This window comes from Canis lupus, chromosome 18 (assembly GCF_011100685.1).
Source record: "Canis lupus familiaris isolate Mischka breed German Shepherd chromosome 18, alternate assembly UU_Cfam_GSD_1.0, whole genome shotgun sequence".
Classification (NCBI taxonomy): Eukaryota; Metazoa; Chordata; class Mammalia; order Carnivora; family Canidae; genus Canis; species Canis lupus.
The window spans coordinates 7,959,455-7,981,963 of record NC_049239.1 but is presented as its reverse complement, the minus strand read 5'-3'; the positions used below and the strand labels follow the sequence as shown (position 1 = coordinate 7,981,963).

Here is a 22,509-nt window from a genome sequence, read left to right as displayed (position 1 = left end):
AACCGAAGGCAGCCACCCAACCGCTGAGCCACCCAGGCGTCCCAAATACTGCCTTGTTATTAGAAAATCATAATCGAATGCTACAGAACACAGAAAGTGCAGTAAGACAGAAAGAACAAAGGCTGAGCAGCAAGGGTCCTGGGATTCAGGGCTTCTCCCAACACTCAAGTTCATGGTTTCCAGCACCTCCTTCCACGGGTCTTCCTTCCAAAGTATGCCAAAGCTCAACACCTAAGTCCCCTGAAGATCCCCTTACTCACTGCAGAAAACATTTGACATTTATTTATTATCTAAAAGGGGGTTTGATAAAGGAAAAATAAAGGAAAGACCCAAGAGCTTATTTTATCTGTTTCTACTAGGAATTCTCTCCTACATTTTAATGGTGTTTTGTTGAGGGGAAGGAGGTCTCTCTCTCTCTCTCTCTCTCTCTCTCTCTCTTTATTTTTACCCACAAAAGCTAAACAGAGCGTACCCTCACACTGACTCAAAGAATAAGATAATGTGAACAACTCCAAAACGAGGCAGGGGATTCACACATGCTGCTCGAGTCCCAACGCCTCATTTCAGCTGGATCCCTAGGAGCCTTCACTGCCCGACCACAGGCCTGTGGGAGAGGAGACGGAGAACAGCCGTGAACAGTCACCACGGAGGATCCCAGCATTGAAAGGTTTGCACAACGGCCTTTCTATCAACCAGCAGAATTAGACGGTCAGATGAAAAAGTGTAGACATTCAGTGGGCTATAAGGATGAAATAGTCTCAAAATCATCCTCAGCACCACCTCCCTTGGTCACAGCGTATCCGGAGGCCCTGTAGCTGGGTCGTGCACACGGCAGTGGAGCCAACAATGCTCAGACATCCCAGCTACCCCGGCCCACCCTCTGACCTGGGCTCTAACACACTGCCGGGGAGTAGGGGAAGAGCCTTCAGCAGCGGAGCTAAGATTTTTCCCTGAAGTAAAGTTAACACCCAGTTCCCCACCTACCATTAGCACCTCGTATTTAACAGGACACTTGAAGAGCTTTGCATTCACCGTCTATCTAACACTGCTATGCAGCAACCTTGCGAGCTATGAAGGTTACTCCACATTTACAACTGTGGAAACTGAGGCTCAAAGAGATAAAGCACCTTATTCAAAATCCCATGGGAACAGCAGTCAGGGCAAGACAGACAACCGATCAGGATGGCTGGCCAAGGAGTGTGGCCCTCCTACCAGCAGCACTCGGGCAGCACCCGGCCCTTTGGAGGGGGGACCGCTGTCAGCCCCTTAGCGCTGGTCCCCTATCTTCCTGCCAAGTCAAGCTGTCACGACGATGGTTATGCTTTCAATTTGTATCCTGCCACAGGTAGATGAATGGTAGGTGCTTCTGCAACTCGTGGAGCCTGGCTCATCTTGGGGGATGGAGCCCCCGTGAGCACCGGGCTGGGTGAGCCGAGCCATCCCTGACAGACACACGGACAAGAACTGTTGTGAAGAACCAAGTGAATAGCTTAACACCCTCCCTCTGAGCGCTCTCCTCCCTCGTGTCTTCCCTCACATCCCACGTGACTTGAAGATACTTTCTTCTAAGGCCAGAGTCTGGCTCTCATTTCTGAGAAGGAATTTTTTTTTAAACCCATGTTAGTATTACCTTGACAATCTCTAGGATGCAGCCATGGAATGACTAGATCTGTGGTCCTGCACGGAGCTGGGTAACAGGTTGGCAGTCTATACCTAGTAGAATATTCTCCCATCATTTTTCTTCGGTCTTTTCCCATTCTTCACTAGCCAAAAAGGACCTGTCAGAAGACCGACTAGAACATTCCAAACCAGGTTCCTCTCCTCAGCACAGTCTTTTCTGAGTCACGGACTCCCGCAAAGCAGAAAGAACCTTGGGGAATTCCGTAGGCACTCTATCAACCCGCCTCCAGCCAACGAGCGGCCTTGAGAAGCATCTGCGTTCACTCCCAAGTGGAAGTGACCTGGGGCAGACAGGAAGAAAAGTAAAAGTTGTCAGAACCTGAGAACAAAAGCAAAGCTTGTCCACGTCGGTTCTTAGAACTTTCTAGGTTTGGTCATTATATGCCGGACACACACGTAACCACTGCCACGTGGGCTTTTGTTTGTTTCTGAGACGTGCTGAGGGATCACAGAAGTATCTGGCCAACTCTACAAACTATCCTAATTTTTATATTTCCTCCAAAGGACATAAAGGGCAACGTAGAGCAGATTCCTGACGGTATGTGACTGAACAAATGATTTAATGTAGGATGGTTTCATGTATTCTACAGGATAAAAGCTGCACCAACGTGCACAAGGCATTTATAGTTAGAATATAATCAAACAACAGGGGCACCTGGGTGGCTCAGGGCTTGAGCGTCTGCCTTTGGCTCAGGTCCTGATCCTGGGGTCCTGGGATCGAGTCCCGCCTCGGGCTCCCTGCTCAGCGAGGAGCCTGCTTCCCCCTCCTTCTGCCCCTCTATCTCCACTCCTGCTCTGTCTCTCGCTTTCTCGCTTTCCAGTGAATTAAAAAATCTTTTAGACAATATAATAAAAATATATTAACTTTCTAATTGTTCATAAATTTCAGACGGCAATTTTACCCCACGGACCATCAATTCAGGGTGGCCGGCGGGCCGTCTCCTGTTCCTATCTGGGCCACTGGTTTTCCTGGCTGACTGAGTCCCAGCCAGGCGGGTCAGCCCCCGCGCCCCCCATAACCCACACTTCGTGGGACGGCCCCTGCCTGCGAGCGGGATGGGGGGCTGACCCTCACCCTCTGGTTTTCGGACCTGCCTCCTGGGGCCTCCGCCTCGCGGGCTAGCCAGGCCGCGCCGGGGGTCCAGCGGCTCTGCCCCCACCCACCGGTCGCCCAGGCCCCCCGGGCCTGCATCACCCCCAACCCGCTTGCCCACTTCCTGCGCCCGAACACCTGGAGCTCCGGGTTGTTCTCCAGCCGGTGGAGCGAGGCCAGGCCGCCCGGGCTCACGGTGGCCCTTGGCTGACCTGCGGACGCGGGAAGCGCGCCTCGCTCACGCACCCTCATGCACACACACTCATGCACACGCTCACACACACACTCACACATGCACACACTCTCTTCATCGTCCCTCCTGCTCCTTCTGGAGGCCGTGCTCGCAGCTGCCCTCGGGGTCACGGCGGCGTCTGTGGCGGACGCACTGGCCGAGGCGCTGAGGCCTGGCTGCTCACGTCAGGCCTGACCCCCTGACCCCCTGACCCCGGGCGGTGCTGGACGTCCGGCCTGTACCCCCGCGGGGCTCCCCTTGCGAGTCCTCAGGGGACCCTGAGGCCGCCCCATCAGGAGCACCCCGCGTGGGCCCCATCAGCCTCCCCCGTGTCTGGAACCCTCGGCCATACGTGTGGGGGCTGCCATGGAGTGGTGATGCCGGCCTGAACGGGGCGCACGGGCCAGGGCCCCCCCAGGTGCTCGCCTTCCACGCCCCGTCCTCTGTGGGAGCTGAGGAAACCAACAGCACCGCTTTGGGCCTCAGTGTGAAACACGAGGTGACAGCAGCTCCCCTTCGGAAACTTCGGGGTGCAGGAAGCGAGGTTTGGTCTAGCAACTTCTCTGGAGAAGCCAACACCGTGGGGGCGAAGTCTGTTCCAATTTGCCTCCAAACATGAGTAACGACACAGCAGCAGCAAGAGCGACTGAACGTCAAGACCCTCCACAGCTCTGATTTCCTCAGCTCCTCACCACAGCCCTATGGATTCCCAGTTAGCCAACGGGAAAACCAAAGCTCAGAGAGGGTAAAAAACGTCCCCCAAGGTCACAAAGCAGAGGCAGAAACAAAGCCTGGGCCTAGGGAATCCCCAGCACACGGACTCAACCCTGGACAGCACAAGCCCCGGCACCACTGTCACTTGAGGCAGGTCTGAGCTTGTCCCCTGAGCTCAGGGTAGCACAGAGGATGAAGGAGGAGGATGGTGACATGGGCAAGCCAGCACGATCATCTGAATCGAGTATGGTGACCAACCAGTGTCAGCTGTCCCAACCAGCCTGTCATGATATCCCACCTCAGTGGGATTTAACATGCACTCAAACCAACTCAGTGGGATTTAACATGCACTCAAACCCCATTGCTTGTACCCTACATGTGCTGGGGTTGACCCAGTGATGTCCTCAGAGACTCCTCCAGATGCCAGGGAGGGAGCTGGGTTCCAAGCAGAGGGACACCGAATGCCCCCTCCACCGCTTTGTCCCAGGTTCTGACAAATCCTGTTCAGACCCGGGACAACTCTCTGCCTCCCCCTCCCTCTCTCCCTCTCCAGGTGCTTGGCCCGGCTTGGCCCCACAACCTCCTCATTCAGTCGTAAGAAACAGAACAAGATGTGAATTCACGCAAACAGATGCCCAAAGTTAGCTGTGCAAACAGGAGCCTCCCAGCGCCGGGCTGAACTCAGCTGGGACAGCCTGCCTCCTCACCCTTCAAGTGTCTAAGACAACCTGCTTCTTTAGCCCTAGGCTACTGAGAAAAATGAAAGGTCCCAAACTTAATTTGGCGAGGATTTCCTCCAAGGCACCACTTCCCGAATCTTCAACGAGTTGCAGTGCTCCAGTCTGGGCTGGACTTGAAGGCGGCTTATTGATCGCCCGGGCTGCAGCCCAGCTCCTCGGCTCCACTGCCCGGAGGGGGCTGGGATCGGGGGCCCAGGAAGAGCGGGGGCCCTGCCCTCCCCTGGGCACCTGTAAAACCCTTCTCTGAATTTCAAGGCGATGGCCAAGCTGTTCTCCAGAAAGCACACACCAGACTAAAATAAAGGACCAGACGCAAGCCAGAAGTAAGTGGTGCATGGGACCAAGAAGGGGGGTAACTGCATTCATTCCTGCCTAACTCACCCCCTTACTGAGCCCTGCCTGTGTGCACAGGGCGCTGTGCCAGGTGCTCATGGGACCATCTCCATCCCTCCCTCTGGGAGCCTACGGGCAGGCCCCGTTACAGGTCTGTACTCTAGTGGGGGTGAGGGCAGGCTGGCTGGGGGGTGGTCAGCAAAGGCCTCGGGGGACTCTCATACTGAATAATGGGAAATATCCCGAGATGCCAGCATTGGAGGGGGAGAAAAGTGTGGGGTGAATGGTAGCAGAGGAGGTCGGTGCATTCGAAGAACAAAAATGTACAGGCCACTATTGTGATTTCAGACAGAGAGGAAGATCTCATCCTGATGGGCCTTTTGGAAGCCAGGGGCACTGGAAGTGAAAAGACTAACATGGGGGCAAAATAAGGCCAGGTCCATTACCACCACCAGTTTGCAGGCGAGGAGACCCAAGTGCCAAGAGGCAAAGAACACGTGCGGTAGTGGCAGCAGGGGGAACGTGAGCTCCTTCCGACACCAGGACCCAAGCCTTTGATCCAGCTCCACTTTTCTGAGGCTTTAGAATGTAGACATTTAAACAAAGCAAAAAAGAATTTGCAATGGGAAAAAGACCGTCTCTTCAACAAATGCTGTTGTCAAAACCAGACAGCCACATGCAAAAGACTGAAATTGGACCACTTTCTTACACCGTACACAAAAATAAACTCAAAATGGATTAAAAACCTAAATGTGAAACCTGAAACCATAAAAATCCTAGAAGAGAACACAGCCAGTCATGTCTCTGACATCCGTAGGAGGAACATTTTTCTAGATAGGTCTCCTGAGGCAAGGGAAATAAGAGCAAAAATAAACTACTGGGACTGCATCAACATAAAAAGCTCTGCACAGTGAAGGAAGCAATCAACAAAACTCAAAGGTAACCTAGGGAATGGGAGACAGATCTGAAAAAGGGTTAGTATCCAAAATATATAAAGAACTTATACAGACCAACACCCAAAAAACAACCCAATTTAAAAATGGGCAGAAGGGATCCCTGGGTGGCACAGCGGTTTGGCGCCTGTCTTTGGCCCAGGGCGCGATCCTGGAGACCCGGGATCGAATCCCACGTCGGGCTCCTGGTGCATAGAGCCTGCTTCTCCCTCTGCCTATGTCTCTGCCTCTCTCGCTCTCTCTCTGTGACTATCATAAATAAATAAAAATAAAAAAAAATAAAAAAATAAATATTTAAAAAATAAATAAATAAATAAAAATTAAAAAATAAAAAATAAAAAATAAAAATGGGCAGAAGAAACAAGCATTTCTCCAATGAAGACATCCAGATGGCCAACAGACACTTGAAAAGATGCGCAACATCACTCATCATCAGGGAAATACAAACCAAAACTACACAATGAGACATCACCTCACACCCGTCAGAATGGCTAAAATTAACACCACAAGAAACACAGGTGTAGTCGAGATTGTGGAGAAAGGGGAGCCCTCTTGCACTGCTGGTGGGAATGCAAAGTGGTGCAGCCACTCTGGAAAACAGTGTGGAGGCTCCTCAAAAAGTTAAAAACAGAGCTCCCCCATAATCTAGCAATCTCGCTCCGGGGTATTTGTCCAAAGAATATAAAAACACTCATTCAAAGGGATACACACACACATACACACACACCCCATGTTTATAGCAGCATTACCTACAACAGCCAAATTATGGAAGCAACCCCAGTGTCCACGGCTAGATTAATGGACAAGGAAGATGTGGTACATACATACAATGAACTATTATTCAGCCTTAAAAAAGAATGAAATCTTGCCATTTCCAACAATATGGATGGAGCTAGAGTGTATTATGCTAAGCGAAATGAGTTAAAGAAGGACAAACAGCATTCAATCTCATTCATAGGTGGAATTTAAGAAACAGGTGAGCAAGGAAAAAAGAAAGACAAGCAAGCCAAGAAACAGCCTCTTACCACAGAGAACTAACTGATGGTGACCAGGGGTGGGGGGCGTGGGGGAAATAGGTGATGGGGTTAAGGAGTGCATTGGTCCTAGTGTACACTTGAAACTAATATAACCCTGAATGTTAGCTAGCCTGAGATGAAATAAAAGGTAGAAATTTAAAATGTCCAATTTGATGGAAGGATGATCATCAATAAGCAGTTTATCAAAGAGACATGGGGACTGAAGACAAACTGCAAAGTGAATCAAATTTAAAACCAGAGATAGATCAGCAGAGACAAGTAAGGAGCATTAGGTTTTTAAAGATTTTATTTATTTATTCATGAGAGACACAGAGAGAGAGAGAGAGAGGCAGAGACACAGGCAGAGGGAGAAGCAGGCTCCATGCAGGGACCCTGACGCGGGACTCGATCCTGGGACTCCAGGATCACGCCCTCGGCCAAAGGCAGGCGCTAAACCACTGAGCCACCCAGGGATCCCTGTAAGGAGCATTTTTAATCACACAAAGCTGCTGCAAACAACTAACGTGCTCCCCGGTAGAAATTCCCCATGCCTCCTGGCCTCGGCCTGCCAAGCAGGACAACGCTAGGGCACTGTATCCCGGTAGGATGCCTAATTCCTCCCATCTTTCCCCAATTATTTTATTGTGGTAAAATACACAACATGAAATTTACTATCCTAACCACTTTTACGTGTGCAGTTCAGTGGTTTTAAGTACATTCATCCTGTTGTATAACCATCACCACCCTCCAGCTCCAGAACTGTTTATATCTTCCTAATGCACGACTTTTGATGAGGCTCTGCTTTATGCAACATCACTCACAATTCCATAAACATTCCTAAAACCCTGCCATGTGAGAGACGGGGCCAGGTGGCAGTGCGCCAACACAGATACAACGCGGCTCAGAGGCTGCTCGCAGGACTGGACCAATGCAGGATCAAGTCAGCGCTCAAGCAGATTGCGGGTGCTGCGGCCGCTGGCCCAAGGACAACGAGGGCCCAGCTGTGACCCAGCTGGGAGGACGCTGGCCCAAGACGGCATGCAAATGTCACAGTGCACCAGAAGCCACCTAAGCAGCTTCTCTCCTCTGGAACAGAAAGTTCCAGAAGAGGGCAAACAGGTGCATGACCCAAAACCCTGAGAAAGTTTTTAAAAATTAACTCGATGTTTCCCCACACGCAGCTTCCGCTGGGAGCCCAGTGGACAGCACGTAGGTGGTGGGTCAGATCCATGAGACCCAACTGGAGGCCACCAAGAAGCAGTGCTTTAATTCCACAGCCACACGTCCAAGTCCCTGAGGCAGCCACCAGCACTGCAGAAGCCACCGCACTGACCACCCTGGATTACCTCCTTTGGAAAGATCGTCTGCTCTTACCGCCAAGATGGTATAAAACAAAAAGGCCTTGCCTTTGATCTACAAGGAACTCACCGTCCCCTCTCAAGAGGAAAGGAGAGCTATGTCTCCAGTCGCACACGTTAGGGCTGCACCAGACTGAACCAGGCACCCGGGCACCATCGGTCCACAAAACAGATGGATCCCCATCCCTGGGAGCTCAGGGATACAGCAAACGGGCAGCAGTTGTGAGAGGGTGTCAAAAGCTAGAGGTGAATAAAAGGATGGGTGACGTAAGTGGAATCGGGCCCCCGAGGGGTGGGTGGAAGGCCAGCTGGAGCCAACAGGTGATCCCCGTGGATCTCACTGACACGCTGACATTAGAGCTCAGACCCAAAGGAGATGGGGCAATTGGCCACAGAAGAAGAAGGAACTGCTGCACGGGAGGCTTCAAACCAGCCCGTGTGGCCGGAGCAGAGACAGAGAGGGCCGGAGGGAGGGGGCAGGGGGGACAGCAGAGCATGCGGGCCTCAGAGGCCTGTGTGAGGACCCCGGCTCCCAGGGATGGGGGCCTAGACTGAACTCTGATCAGGAGAGCACGGTCCCATTTATTTCCATAAAAGCTCACTCTGGCTCTGTGCTGACCAGAGACCACGGGGAAGCCAAGAGGGACGCAGGACGCAGAGCTCTCGGGGCCATCCGGAAAGGAGCTAGAGGCGGTTTATGAAAGCTGGGCCAGCAGAATGTCCTAACAAGCTGGACTCAGGTCACATGCATGTACGAGAAAGGATACGGTTCCAACATTTGGGGCGTGAAACACAGGAAGATGGCCTTGCCGCCAACTGGGGATGGGAAAGGTGGGCATGCACCAGTTGGGGGTGGGGGGGAGCTGGAAATCAGCGCCTTGTTCAATCTCACGTGTAAGAGGTCTACGAGATACTGCAACGGGAGGTTCTCACAGGTAGTTGAATATATGTGTCTGAAGCTTTGGAGAGAGAGGTCTGGGCTGGAAAGACCAATCTGGGAGTTAGAAGCAAGCCAAGAAATCGATGGCATTTGAATCCGTAAGCCTGGCTGCTCCCGCTGAAGGAACACACGGAAGGGGAGGAGAAGACCAGGGCTGAGCTCCCGGCCTCGCCCAAATTAAATAGTTGGAGGAAAGAGAAGCCAGCAAAGAGTATGGACAGGCAGTGAGCAGAAAGCAGAAAACAGGCAGAGATGTCAAGTAAAGACAGTACCCTGGGGGGCTCAGTCAGCTCGGCTCATGACCTCAGGGGTTGTAGGGTCGAGCCCCACGTCCCCAAGCATGGAGTCTGCTTGAGATTCTGTTCCTCTCCCTCTGTCCTTCCCTGTACTCGCTTGCCCTCTCCCTCTCCCTCTCTCGCTCTCTCTCTCTCTCTCTCTCAAATAAATAAATCCAAGCACATTGAAGAGGGCAAAGAGCTGGGTCCAGGGCCGCTGCCAACAAGCCAAGTCGGGATCCCCCAAGTCAGCCACGTGGGGTCCCTGATGGCCTCGCAAAGCAATGTCCATGCCGTGAGGGACACGGGGAAAAGCCAGAGCGAGTGTTCGAGGGAACAGCTGGCGGGCCCATGGAGACAGTGAATACAAACACTTCTGAAGACGCGCTGCTGAGACAGAGGGGCCACTGGTGTGCGTGAACAGGGTCAAGAGTCCTGTTTGTTTCTTTTACAAGGGTGGGTATTTATATACGATTAGGAGCAATCCAGCAGAAAAGCAAACTAGATGACCTAGAAGGGAGGGGGCGACGGTGGGAATGACAGCTTGGAGAAGGTGATGGGGTGGGACCAGGGGACATTTATAGACTCTCTAGGGTTATCTGTGCCAGCCGGGGCACAGCAGAGCGTGTGATCCCAGGAGGTGAGGAGATGTGGTTGTAGGAGCTGCTGCAAGTTCCCCTCTGTTGGCTTTAATTTGCTCGGGAAAGTAGCAAAGTCGGGCTATTGGCAGAGCAACAGGAGGAAGAAATTTCTGGCGAGACGGGTAAAGAACAGAAAACCACTCTTCCAGGTGGAATGGGAAAGCGGAAGAACCGGAGACATACGCTTCCAGAAAGTTACATATTCAAGGCCCCAAAACAAATGATGGGGGATTACCCTTTCTATGGTCCCCTCAACAAAAATCAAGTGTGCTTAGTGGAATAATGTGACTTCATTCTAACAGGCTCCTATTTCTCAAATTTCTCAAGAGCGGTCATCTGAAACTGTAAACATTACAGGGATGTTGAGAGATGATCTTAGGATCTGTAAGGACCTATTATTTTATACGGATCTGATACTACCTCGCTCACCTACTGAGAACACCTAATCGACACGGCCAAGGACCAAGATACGTCAAGGATGCTCAAAAAGAAGGAAGGAGATCTGTGTCCTCCCACAAACTCAACAGCTTCCTTCTTAATATCCAGTTCCCTTTGGAATTGAGGGATGTTTGGTATATGAAGAAATAGTTGGGAGAGAATCGCCGCTCGGAGGAATTGCACAGCCTTAAAAAATTCTAGAAGTGTGGGGAAATCCATGCCTCCACCAAAAAAGCCTTTTTTTTGCAAACCTGGCCCGCCCAGATGTTTCTGAACTGGAAAGGTACTTCAATCATTTCCCCATAATCTCCACCAAGGGCCAGAAAACTTTTTTCTGTAAAGTACTTTCAGTTTTGCAGACCATTCTGTTAGAAGTCTGCAACAAGAGAGCTCGAGCGGCCACCAGCGGCAACAAACGAGTGGGCACGGCTGTGTTCCAATAAAACTTTATTTACCCAAACAGGCAGTGGGATGCATCTGACCCTCAGACTACAGTTTGAAGACTCCTGTAATCTAGGAACCAGACATCTTCCAAGAATCACGTTAGAGTATTATAACTTCCCGGCACAGCTCCCAATGGGCAACGTGATTCGAACCCCAAGTCAGTACAAAACTCCGACAGGCTATTTCTAGTTTACGGAGCTCTCCCAGGCTGACTATATAAATATCTTCCACCTGTAATTTCAAACTGCAATAAAAACTTCCACTGAGGTGACGGGCTCTGAGGGGGGCACTTGATGGGATGAGAGCACTGGGTGTTATTCTATATGTTGGTAAATTGAACACCAATAAAAAATAAATTTATAAAAAATAAAAATAAAAAATAAATAAAAGCAAAAAAAAAACCTTCCACTGAACCCACATGCATCCCTCCAGAATTATTATACCCACTTTCCAGATAAGTAATGGCCTAGGCTGGAATCTATAAAGTACTTTAAAAATGGAAAAGAAAAAAAGATAAAAAGATAAAAATAAAAATGGAAAAGGTGGGGCACCTGGGTAGCTAAGTCCATTAAGCATCTGCCTTCAGCTCAGGTCGTGATCTCGGGGTCCTGGGATTGAGCCCCCTGCATCGGGCTCCCTGCTCAGGGGGAGTCTGCTTTTCCCTCTGCTTCTCCCTTCTGCTCATGCTTGCATGCTCTCTCTCAGACACACAAATAAATAGATAAAGTCTTTTAAAAACAAAACAAAACAGTGGTTTAAAAGGTGTGGGAGGGAGGTTCTCTATATCCCAATAAACAAAATCAAGCACTAACTAGATACAAAACTCAGCTACACAGCAAGAGCTTCCCAGGAACTGGTGTTCTATCTACTGACTAGGCCCAAAATATAGGAAATCTCATCTTCAGATTACGTGACTTCAGAGTTGTCCTCTTAGATAAAGCAACATTTTTTTTCCAGGTTTAGACCCACCTAAGTTTTCCTGTGAAAATTATTTCTCCCCTAGGCTCCTGGGGCACCGTAATTTTCAGTGTGACTCCAAGATTCCAGGTCAGCCTTAGATTCCAAGTGAGTGACGAACAGAATAATTCATTTTATTCCATTTTCATTTATTTAAATTTCAATATAAGTAGTCAAACAAGCCTTGTGGCTACCATGTTGGACAACCCAGCTTTAGAGGGAAAAAAGGAAAAAAAAAGGAAATGACAATGTAACCATGCATTACTTTCTTGCTCTTCTTTTTCTGCCTAAACTCTCCTCCTAATGGTCCCCCCAAATCTTGCTTTCTTAAAAAAAAAAAAAAAAATTACTCCCTGTAAAGGTACAGTCTTCACCCAAAGAGCCAAAACTTAACCAGTTCTCGGGAAGAGCTCACATTTCACTTCCTATCAGCCGACATCAACTTTCTGGCTTTCGGTGGAAGATAAGGCCTCTCATCGAACGAAAAACATCCACAAGGATTAATCTTTCAACAGGGGCTGAAACAAATCCCTATCAAATACTGGTTTTAGCGTCCTTCGGGGTTCAACTCCACCACATTAGTGGCACCCACCTCTGTAACTGCCTTCCACCGCGTTCCAGGCAAACAGCACCACGACCGACAGCAACACGCGCACATGTTCTTTGTGGGGGTGAGTGGGGAAGGGACCTGGGGCACCTCAAAATCATGCTATCGTACCCCAACCAGTCCCACACCAAGAGTTCACTACTAAACTACTTGCTTTCCAAGCAAGCTTCTGGAAAGTGAATGACCTCTGGGTACAGCAGGGAGGGAGGGGCTCCTGCGGGAATCCATGTCCCTTACAGTAAGTCTGTTGATTTATTTATTTTAAAGATTTTATTTATTTATTCGGGAGAGACCCACAGAGAGAGGCAGAGACACAGGCAGAGGGAGAAGCAGGCTCCATGCAGGGAACCCGACGTGGGACTCGATCCCAGGACCCTGGGATCACGCCCTGGGCCAAAGGCAGACGCTGAACCACTGGGCCACCCGGCTGTCCCCAGGGAAGTCTGTTTGGTTTTCCCGGTCACTAACACACCTGTGACAGCCTGGGCGTCTCCCAACATAATACCAAACAGACAAGAACATACAGGGTGCACCCCGTCCTATCTAGATTTATCTCTTATGTCTGCTCCAGCCTGGCTCCAAGACTCCCCTCGGGTTCCTGTCTGGTCTCTGACCTCCCGCCCCCGAGCCCTCTGCATGTCCCCATCACAGGCTGAGCGCGGCCCCTGCTGCCCTTCCTCAGGGCAGCCTGTGATGGGGAGCAGCAGGCTCCTGGGCAGCCTAAGCGAGGAATTCCACCCTCACCCCCCATATGAACCAGGTGATCTTCCCAGAATGAAGGGGGTCAGGAGCACACGATTATAAGCCTAACCTCCCAGGTGGGGGTCCCCAGCTCCGCCTAGTGCCAGCCCCGTGGCAAGTCATTTAAACTGGGTGCCGGTTCATCTGCAAAATGAGGGGACCAGCTGCACCTCCTTGTCAGAGCTCTACTCACGGCGAACTCCCTACTACCTCCAAACCTCAAATAATAATTGCCATCGTACTTGGAGTAGATGCAGACTCCTTACCTCGGCCTCCTCTCATTCCGTGCCTCCCCGCCCTTACCGGCTGGGCTCTGTGCTGGAGCACACCACGCCTGCATTCCCTACGGGGCCTTGCCATGCCCTGGGCCCAAAGACTCTTCCCCACAGCTCCCACGGCCATGCCGTCTGGCTTCCTCACCCTCTCAGTCCTTCCGGGCCATCAGAGCACCCATTCCAGCAGCTGCCCTCGTGCCCTTGGGTACCGACCGTCTCCCGCCTGGAAGGCAGCCCTGCCCACCCCGCACCAGCTCCGTGCAGGCACCCCGCCTGTTTCACTCAATGCTCCAGCTCCAGGACCTAAAACACTGGACGGTGAGCACAGTGGCTGATGGGCGGCTCCCAGGAACAAATGCATGAACGAACGAACATAGCCACGTGCTATATGTTGCCGTGACCAGCAAAATGCCCAACCCGCATCTCCCTTCACTCAACCACCTTTTGGCCAACCGCTACGGGCCAGAGCCATTCAGCTGAGCCCATGCAGGCACCACTCGAGTCACCAAGAGCTGCCTCGCTCAAGGCCGCCCTCGTTTCTGGAGCAGCCCTACCTGAGGACTCATCTCTGTGGGAATAGGAAGGTCTGGCCATCTCAGGGCAGCTGGGGACAACTCGCACAGTCCGTTCCAGCTGGGGCACCCCCGTGGGCCGCCAACGCCAGGCTGGGCCTGCTACGTCTAGACTTCTCCCTGCTGACACTTCGGCTGCTCCGGCCTGTTCGGGGCTCCACATCATTCCAGGGCGCTCTCTCGCAAACATCCTGCACAGCACACGTCATCCCAGAGGCTGCCTCCCACGACATGCGACCTGCGACACATCCGTACTATGCCGTGACGGGGGACAGCGGCCCCACGTCTCTGGGCTCGCAGGTACGTGAGCTGGGAGGTCTGCAGACCTGGCACTTTCCTGCCGGTGTTACTGACCCTGCTCTGCCTGGACAGATGGCTTTTTCCTCCAGTGCCTGGGGCCCAAAGCCCAGCTGGCCACGGGGCTGCTGACCCTGGAGGCCACAAGTCCCTGGGGTCAACAGAACCCGCCCCTCCTCAGATCTACAGGCGGCGGCCTCACTACAGTCCAGCCACTTTTTCCCCCCGCAGGCTTCTGGGAAGTAAATCTAAAAGACTGCCTCAGACTCCCTGGCTGTCTCCGTATTCCCCATCCCTCATTCACGCTCCCCTGCACCCTTTTCCAGCATCTGCTGGGAGAGGATTCGAAGCCTGCCCAGAAGCCTGTACAGCGGTAGCTCAAGCCCACACCCAAAGCCATATTTTTCTAATAATTACGGCAGGCTGCTCAGAGGTACGTGGTGCGCGGTTCTCAGCTGCTACAGATGAGCTTCAGCTTCTGTCCTGCAGCACTCGGGGAGCACGAGTGTCCAAACGCCCTGCTCGTTCGTGCCTTCCAGAGCTGTCGCTCGTGCCTCAGTGGCCCCTGCGCAGCCCGACGCGGTACAGATGTGCACGTGCGGGGTGTGCTTGGCCAGCCAGTGGTCCTCCCCAGCCGGCGACGGGGACCACTCACGTCAAGGATAAAGAACCCGGAGTTAAAAAAACAAAAACTGGGGATCCCTGGGTGGCTCAGCGGTTTAGCGCCCGCCTTTGGCCCAGGGCGCGATCCTGGAGACCCGGGATCGAGTCCCACATCGGGCTCCCCGCATGGAGCCTGCTTCTCCCTCTGCCTGTGTCTCTGCCTCTCTCTCTCTGTCTCTCTCTCTATGTCTATCATAAAATAAATAAATAAATCTTTTTTAAAAATTTTAAAAATAAATAAATAAATAAATAAATAAATAAATAAATAAATAAATAAATAAATAACAAAAAACTAAAGACACCCCGGCGGCAGTACACAGGACCTGCCTGCCCGGGCTGACTGACCATCTATACGAACACGACCTCCTGGGCCACAGGGGCCACAGGGGGCTTGGCTGGACCCTGCAGGCAACTTGGCCCCCTCTCTGCACTATGGCAGGCTGTTCAGTAACAGTTGGCAGGTGCCAAGAGTGCTGATGGGGCCGCGTCGGAGCAGGGGGCTCAGAATTTAGCCTCACTGTCACCACGTGTTGAGCAAATGGTCACACGAGCCCAAGCATATCGTCAGCAATCACAGGTATGAAACTGTGCCTTCGAGTGTGTCTGCCCACTCCAGAACCAATGTCCTCACGGACCACAGCTTTAGGCTACAGAAGCTAAGTGTTTGAAATAAAAAAAAGCAAAAAAAAAAAAAAAAAAACAACCACCAAACTGGTTAATCAGCTCTTCTCACCAACTTTCCTTGACCAGTCCCTTCTGATCAAGGGATCATCCCCCTCTCTTCTGTCCAGAATACCGGTTACATGGTGATTTTAAAGACTTTTTAGGTATTCTCCTCTGCCCAACCCACGTCTGGGCGCCTCGACATCTGACCCCTCATCTTGGCTGGCATCCCTCGCGGCCAGCACGGTGCCTGGCACAAGGCAGGGACTCAAGAAAGATTTACAGAAAAGACAAGGACACTCTTGATTTTACGGGAAGACGGCCCTTTCCAGGTCCTCCGTCATTCCCAAGGCGACACCATGTGTGGAAAGAAGATAGAAACCCAAGACAGGAAGCTGGGAGGCCACACGTCCCCCCCTCCCACCCCCCAGCGGCACCACCTCTAGCCCATCGCCGCGACTATGCCAGGGGACAGGAATCAAAGTCTCTCATCTTGTTTCGCCACTACAAGGCCCACGACATCTACGACAAATAATTCAAGGCAGCCTATGAGCCTCAACACCACCATCTCTAAAAACCTGCGTTTTTAGTTGGTTGAAACAGACTTCCCTTCTGGTTCGATACCCTATCAGCTTTCAAAGCCTATCACTTCTCATTTTCATGACCTCTGCATTTGGGGATTAAATAAAAGAATAGCTAAAAAGAGCTTTTAAACGTTTCTTGTGCTTCCTAGAATAAGAATGACTAAGTAGCGTGAATGATTATCATTAGAAACAGTATTAGGAATGCAATTATGGGGAAAGCTATCGGCCTCCTATCCGGGTAAACCCACATATATTTCATTTTTTAAAGTACTGAAGTTAGAGATGTGGGGTATGGCTATTTAACATCTACACGAGGGGTGTCTGCGGGGCTCAGTCGGTTGAGCATCTGCCTTCAGCTCAGGTCAGGATCTCAGGGTCCTGGGATCGAGCCCCACGTCAGGCTCCCTGCTCAGTGAGGAGCCTGCTTCTCCATCTCCCTCTGCTGCTCCCCCTGCTTGTGTGCTTGCTCCCTCTGTCTTTCTCTGTTAAATAAATACATAAAATCATTTTGTAAATGTCTATATGAATAAGGAAGAAGAAATCAAGAACAAGGTTATCAAGTTTATTCCTGGAGATAGTATCACCAGAGTAAAAGGGGAAGTTTGGTAATCAACAACTGGTCCTGTGGCCGTGGCTTGTGGCTTGGGAGATTTACTTTTCTAATCAGATTTACACGACTTTTTTTTTAAATGAGAAGCAAAAAAAAAAATCAAAATCAAGGCAACTTTACTGCTTTGAATAGTACACCCCCACCAAAATTCACAGGAACCTCCAAATATTGGCATTATTTGCAAAGAAGGTTGGTGCAGATGCCATTAGTGATGTTAGATGAGGTCATGCTGGATCAGGCTGGGCCTACGTCCGGGGAGTGGTGTTATAAGGAGGCCAGCAGTCACACGGACACACACAGAGACCGCCACGTGAAAGAGGCCGAGCCTGGAGTGACCCCGCTACAAGCCCAAGAACACCACGGATGGCCAGCGACCACCGGAGGCGGGAAGATGCAGGGAATGTCTGTCCCACAGATGATCACGATCCTGCCCACACCTTGACATCAGACTTGTGACCTCCACAACGCTGAGAATTAATTTCTATCATCGTAAGCCACCTCGTTCGTGGTTATTTGTTACATCAGCCGGAGAAAACTGCGTAGTTTCCTAACATATTGTAAAATGTTAAAAATATTAATACACATATTGCTGCCGGAAAGGTAATCTGGTTTAGCCTTTCTGAATATGCATCAGAGTCTAAAAACGTCCATATTCTTTGATCTAGCAATTCTAGTTTAAGAAAATATATACAAATAATCAGAGAGAAGAACAAAAAGTTAGCTGCAGGGATAATCACCACAGCACTGTTATTTATCACAGTAAAAAGCAGCCTTAAAAAACACTCTAAAGAAGCAACAATAAAAAACTGATAAGTTTAGTCCAACCAACTGATGGAGTATTTGGAACTGCAAACTCAAAACAGAGCAACCGGCGGAGCGCCTGGGTGGCTCAATGGTTAAGCATCTGCCTCTGGCTCAGGTTGTGATTTCGGGGTCCTGGGATCGAGCCCTGTGTCAGGCTCCCTGCTTCTCCCTCTCTCTCTGCCCACTCTCACCCCTGCTCACGCTCATTCACTCTCTCTCTCTCTCTCTCAAATAAATAAACTCATAAGAAACCCAAACAAACAGAGCAGTCATCAACCAAGAGAGAATACGCAATGAATAGAAATCCTCATACAAGAGGGGTGGTGCAGAAAGTCAATCTGTGCAAGAACAAGGTAGAAAGTCATGAAACTATGAAAGTGAACAATCTGATCCACACTTAACATTTCGGAGCTCCTGCTCTAAGCACTAACCATGGTCTTCCAAAAGTAAAGGTTGGTTTGTTTTGGTTTTTTTTCCTGTTCTCCATTTTAAAAAGGTAATAAAGAAAAGCTGCCATCAGCCAAAAACAAAACAATCAGTGGGGAAAATAAAATATGAGAGTTTGGATAATCTAACATATATCTTCAAGCATGTAAAATATTACTCTGAACACCCACTTTGTACTGCAATGGCTTTGAAGAATAAAGAAAAAAACAGGTTTAAAAAATAGCACGTAAGACTTGACAACAGAGAAGTGAGAATATTCTTAAAATCTTACAGAGTCTGGGGGTAAATCAGCAAGAATAACAGGAGTCTGTCTGCTTCCCTGCCAGTGAGCAGCAACAGAATGAACCATTTCCTTTCTTGGATTCTAAGAAGCAACAGTCTAGTCAACCCACTCTTACACTCTTTCCCAGAGCTATAAAACCATATTCTATCTTGATAGATTTGAGTGTATCCTATAATGACCACACGTGCCTAAGCGGTAAGTGCGTGCAAACACATGCAATTCCAAGTCTTGCAAATCTATAGGGACAATGACATATTTACATTTGCCCAAACTATTACCAATAGCCATTGTGCATGGTAACAACACTGGTGGCATGAACACTGTTTGACTGTTATAAAACCCAATACATAAGTTCACATGCCAAGTTTTTAGAAGTTGAAAAAGGCAAGCAGGAGTAAGTGAAAATATTAATAACGTCAAAAGAATTAGGACTTGGCAAACTGAAAACCATTAGAAGTTATCAGCACATTCCCAAGCAAGTTGTTTGCAAGGCAAGGGGCACAATGAAATAAAACCACCACTGGCTAGACTAGATTAAAAGGACAAAAATATACAAGCACAATCTGAGGGAGCAGGACAGAAATATGGATAAGGAAAAGTTGTTTGTTTCTTTTAATGAACCACTCTATATGATTAAGTCGTAAAATCTTGAATTAAGAGGTGGAAAACATAAAGGATCCGACAACAATGAAGAAACTGAAAAGCCATTCAAAAGGATTTCCAATAACAGCTTCACATTTAGTGTCTGGTAGTCTTACGTGTGGGTTCAGTCCAACTTTTAAAGGACAGATGATTTCATGTTATGAAAAATTTTCTAGACAAAAAAACACTTGAAAACAAGTTGCGATTCATTTAAAAAAACCAATGCAATTCAAATGTCAAAATCTTATACTATGTGAACCAAAGGAAAAAAACCCACAATAAAAATTAAAACTACTTATGAACAAACAGTAAAACTACCAAGATTCTAAATACAAGATTAGCAAAGGAAATCACATCAAGAAGCCCAGCGTCAAATAGAACTAAATAGATTTTAAACTGGAAAATATGATTAAAAATATTATGTGATACACTGAAAACTACAAGACATTAATGAAAGAAACTGAAGACACAAATGGAAAAATATTCCATGTTCATGGATTAGAATTGATAGTGTTAAAATGTCCATACCACACAAAGCAATATACGGATTCAGTGCAATCCCTGTTGAAATTCCAATGATATTTTTCACAGAAACAGAACAACCCCAAAATTTGTATGGAACCATGTAAGATCCCACATAGCCAAAGGATCTTGAGAAAGAAGAACAAATCTGGAGGCATCATGCTCCCTGATTTCAAACCATATTACAAAACTATAGTAATTAAAACAGCATGGTATTGGCATGAAAGCAGACACAGAATAGAGAGCCCAGAAATAAACCCGCACATATGTGGTCAATTACTCCACAATAAAAGGAACCAAGAATACACAATGAAGAAAGGCCAGTCTCTTCAATAAGTGGTGTTAGGGAAACCAGGCCAGTATCTCATACCATACACAAAAATTAACTCAAAATGGATTAAAGACTTGAATATAAGACCTAAAACTATAAAACTCCTAGAAGAAAACACAGGCAACAAATAAGCTCCTTGACATCAAGTCTTGGTGATATTTTTTTGGATCTGGCACCAAAAGCAAAAATAAACAAATGGGGGGGTGCACCTGGATGGCTCAGTTGGTTAAGCATCTGCCTTTGGTTTAGGTCATGATCTCTGGGCCCTGGGAGGGAGCCCCACGTCAGGCTCCCTGCTCAGTGAGGAGTCTGCTTGCTTCTCCCTCTGCCTCTCCACCTGCTCATGCTTTCTCTCTCCTTCTCTGTATCTCTCTGTCTCAAATGAATAAATAAAAAAAATAAATAAAAATAAACAAGTGAGACCACGTCAAACTAAAAAGCTTCTGCACAGCAAAGGAAACTATCAACAAAATAAAGAGGCAACCTATTGAATGGGAGAAAATATTTGCACATCATAAATCTGATAAGGGGATCATGTCCAAAATATAAAAAAAAATTCATACAACTCAAGAAATAAAAGACAATCTAATTTAAAAAAAATGGGCAGAGGATCCGAACAGACATTTTTTTCAAAGAAGACATATAGATGGCCAACAGACACATGAAAAGATGCTCAACATCACTAATGATTAGGGGAAATGCAAATCAAAGCCACAACGAGATTATCACCTCACACCTGTTAGGAGGCTAGTACCAAAAAGATAAGAAATAGCAAGTGTTGGCCAGGATGGGGAGAAAAGGGAACCCTTGGACAGTACTGCTGGTGGGAACGTAAACTGGTGCAGCCACTACAGAAAACAGCATGGAGCTCATCAAAATATTAAAAACAGAATTACCATTTGAGCCAGCAATTCCACCTCTGGGTATTTATCTAGAGAAATAAAACACTAACTCAAAAAGATATCTGCACACCCATGTTCATCACAGTATTTTTCACAATAGCCAGATATGAAAACACCTTGCGTCCATTGATGGAACAGTGGAAAAGTATAGTGTGTATGTGTGTGTGCGTGTGATGGAATATTATTTAGCCATAAAAAGAATGAAATCTTGACATTTGTGATAATGTGGATGGATGTTGTGGGCATTATGCTAAAGCGAGATAAGTCAGACAAAATCAAGTACCATATGTTCTCTTACATGTGTATCCTAAAAATAAATAAATACATATATAAACAGAGATCACAGAATCAGATGCAGAGAATAGACCTGGGTTGCCAGAGGTGGGGGGAGGGGGTGTGGGTGAAGAGTTGTGGGTTTTTTTTTTTTTTAAGTAAATAAACTGAAGTTTTAAAATTAAGATTATAAGAAAACATAAAGATCTTCAATAGATTAAAGATGAAAATCATCTATCACAAAAATGGAAGATGGGGCAGCCCGGGTGGCTCAGCGGTTTAGCACCGCCTATAGCCCAGGGCATGATCCTGGAGACAAAGGATTGAGTCCCACATCGGGCTCCCTGCGTGGAGCCTGTTCTCCCTCTGCCTGTGTCTCTGCCTCTCTCTCTCTGTGTCTCTCTCATGAATGAATGAATGAATGAATGAATAAATAAATAAATAAATAAATAAATAAATAAAATCTTTTAAAAAAATGAAAAATAATGAAAACTGTTTTTGGTAAAATTCAACACTCGATTTAAAAAAAAAAAAAAGTACCAAACCCAACTAGAAAGATATTTCCTTAGTGTGATTTAAAAAAATAGTAATATTATTAAAGTAACAGCCAAGACAGTTATCATCACTCATAATCACTACTATCCAGGAAGCTGAAGGCAGTTCAATGTGATACAAAACAGAAATCAAGTATACAGCAATTGGAAAGGAAAGAAAAATGTTATTATTGGCACATAGTATTACAGCGAAACCCAGAAAGCCGAGAAGATGGAATAGAAAAATAATTAAAACAAAGAAGACGTTTAATATAGCCATAAAATAGAAAATAAATATCCAGAAATCAACGACTTTTCTATTTACCAGCAATTACCGGCTAATAGAAACATTTTTGAACACATATTAACTACCAGAAGTGGTGTGAAGCTCTGAACATTCTAGCTCATTTCATTTTCACAACAACCCTAAGAAGTAGATACCATTATCATACACACTTACAGGTGAGAAACCCAAGGCACGACAGGGTTACGTAGCTCGCCAGAGGGCACACTGGTGGCAAATGCCAGAGCCGCTGGGAGAAGCAGGCCACCTGAATGCAAAGTCCTCTTGTCCCCTCCCAATGCGATGCAAGGGCACACTCCTAACTCAAGCAACAATGCAAAGAATAAACACAGCAAGGGAGGCAGGCAAAGCCCTATGAAGGAGCTGAAAAATAAGAAACCTCACAATCACAAACAAGACCCTATTTGAACAGAGACGTACCATATTTCACAACAGGTAAATTGCACCTTATAAAAATGTCAATTAGCCCCAAAATAATAAATAGACTTAATGTAATTCCAATCACAATCTACTACAGAGATAGTATTACTCTTCTTATTGATGCTCGATTTCCTTGGGCAGAGTGGGGGGGGGGTGGGGAGGGAGACGGAGTTTTAATAATGTGATTCTAAACTTCCTCCCGAAGAAAAAGAAGTGAATATC

At 48.1% G+C, this 22,509-nt stretch overlaps 1 protein-coding gene and 1 long non-coding RNA gene across 2 annotated transcripts in view; one reads left to right on the top strand and one right to left on the bottom strand.

Annotated features, from left to right (window-relative positions):
* Positions 1-22,509, bottom strand: part of GLI3 (GLI family zinc finger 3) — a 270,490-nt gene that overhangs the window by 201,331 nt on the left and 46,650 nt on the right. The window lies entirely within an intron of this gene.
* LOC111090866 lies at positions 1,880-5,737 on the top strand. The gene is made up of 3 exons (XR_005373067.1): positions 1,880-2,218; positions 4,273-4,782; positions 5,141-5,737. It is a non-coding gene; the product is annotated as an uncharacterized LOC111090866 (long non-coding RNA).